At 40.4% G+C, this 2,500-nt stretch overlaps 1 pseudogene; it reads left to right on the forward strand.

Annotated features, from left to right (window-relative positions):
- The window catches only part of LOC137999204 (neuronal acetylcholine receptor subunit alpha-5-like), an 18,242-nt pseudogene that overhangs the window by 2,535 nt on the left and 13,207 nt on the right, over nucleotides 1-2,500 (forward strand).

Genomic DNA, 2,500 nt, shown 5'->3' on the forward strand with positions numbered 1-2,500 from the left:
TTGTTGAGCATAGACATATTTGTCTATTTGGGGTACCAATTGATTTGGTACGTTTTTCGAAGTTCTCTCGCGGTCTGGACAGCCGTTTGTCTTGTAAGCGAACGGTCGAATTCGATCGAGGACTCCCTTTTTCCAGTGGGTTTTTGTCGGCCTGAGTGATTTTCTACCACTCTTTTTTTTTGTGGCGGGCGACGTATTATCCCGGTGTATTTTTCTCACTACTGTCTTTGCAATTTGTTGTATATTTATTTAATTTTGTGGTGTTGTAACATATTTGGCATTTCGCTTTTGGCTTTGGTCGGTTTGCCGTTCACAGCTGCCTTAATGTACATTTTCGTTGTTTTTCATATTCAATTTTAATTAGACCCTGATGACCCCTTGTATTTTTTAGTTATATATTTGTTCACGTGTATGAGAATAAACGCAGTTTCAGCTGTCCTTCAGGCATCCAGCACAGTCAAAATCCAATTTGTTGTCGTAGCGAGCATGAAGGAGAGGCTGATGGCGGGGAACCTTTCCAGATGCAAATTATTTCCCTCACATGAGCATTCATCGCATGCTCGTTCCAGTCCAACCGTGAGAATACGAATATGGTCTATTAATGCCGCAACTTGAGTAAGAGGTGACACAGCGATCTAGAACGCGACTTCTCCTTAATGGAAATAAATAAAAAAATTAATAAAAAAATAAGTAAATAAATAAATAATAACTTCTGAACTTATGAGTAAAGGTTATAACTTAGTATGACTTCTAACTTAATGAGTGTCTACCCTTTTACCAAGTTCTTCGTCGAATGTTTTTAACATCAGCCTCTGGAGACTGGGCGACCACTCCCACGTTTTCGATTTAATTGCCCTTTTCACGGTTAGTTTTTCTCATTTGCATTACAATGCAATATAACGTGGATGCGAGGCAATTTCAGGTTAAAACTACAAAGTAGCCCGAAATTGCCTCATATTCATGCTAGATTACATTGTAATGCAAATGAGAAAAACTAACCGTGAAAAGGGCTGTTAAGGTTGTCTCATCTTATCCTATGAGTGAATGAATAAAAAAAAAAAATTGCACAACTTACAGTGCTATACCAACAACCACTTACAATTCGGTACTACGACTACCATGTTTCTTAATGACATTGTTTATAAATACCTCCAGCCTAAAGTTTAAGATCGGTCTAATTCAATTTCCATTCTTGTTTAGTCGAAATGGTAGTAATTTCAGCTCATTCAGCGTTCGTTGGACTTAAGTCGTTCTGGTACACGCGTGGAAGAGAGACTGAAGTAGCAAAGATTGAAACCAGTCTGAAAATAAAGAACAGGATAATTTCTATATCAAAATGACTAAATGTCCTTTTTCTCCCCCAGGACTCGGGTTACGCCGCGTCAACGAGTCAGATGAATACAAACTTCGCCGTGAGCTATTTGAAAACATGGACGTCATGGTTCGTCCTGTTACGTCGTATTCGGATGCCGTCGGTGTGTCGTTTTCTTTGACTGTCAGATCGTTGAACGACTTGGTAAGCAGCTAGCTAGTAACTGGCATTGATCTCATTACGTGGAGTCAAGACAAAATAAGGGCTACAAGATAGAAACTCCTGGTCCAGCTTTTGAATAAGTCAATTTCGCCAAGTTATGGTCTCTCGAACGAACATTTGTTTTCCAAGACCCCTGCATTAAGAGGCATATTGAATATTCCATATCCTTCCACGCGCTCCGGTATCGTCACATCGAGGTTAAACACTATGCGCATGTCTGGAGAAACAGATGTATCGTGTTCCTTTTCGTCTCAAACTAAATTTTACTTTAGCGAAATCTATTATCCCAGCTAACTCTCTAATTTTCCCCTCCCCTGTTTTCTCTTGGTGGAGTGGTGATCTTCAGAACGTGCTAAAAGGAACATTGTTTGAGCAACAAAGGGAACTATCAACGATGAAATGATATATGAAATGGATCATATATGAACTGCGGATATGAAATCATTCCTCACGGGAACGTTAAAACCCACAAATGACCAGCTCCCAACGTCAGTGGCTTCAGAGGCTCAGTTGGTTAGAGCGTCGCACCGGGTATCGCGAAGTCACGGGTTCAAACCCCGTTGAAGTCCTGAAATTTTCAGGCTTCTTTACGCAATTGCAAAAATTGCGTTCATAACTGCAAGGATCATAGCTTTACTTGATAAAGGGAACAATCGTTATTTTCCACTTTCCACCCTAACGTGTTTTCAGGGCAATTGCTTTTTCTTTTTGAAAATGCACTCATCTAACGAGTATTGCACGTGGTGGATAGTATTAGTACCTCACACTTTGACTATGGCATATTTCCCGGTTGGCTCACGTGGTTGAGCATCGCACTACCATGGGGGAGGTTGTGGGTTCAATTCCTGCCGGACCAACTCTCATGGTGATTGAATAACCTTGTAGAAGGTGCTGCCTTTGTGATGACATATGCAATTGGCTAGCAGGTAATTTTATTTGAAGCTATGGAGTACTTAATCGCCAATA

This window comes from Montipora foliosa, chromosome 4 (genome assembly GCF_036669935.1).
Source record: "Montipora foliosa isolate CH-2021 chromosome 4, ASM3666993v2, whole genome shotgun sequence".
In the NCBI taxonomy this organism is placed as follows: domain Eukaryota; kingdom Metazoa; phylum Cnidaria; class Anthozoa; order Scleractinia; family Acroporidae; genus Montipora; species Montipora foliosa.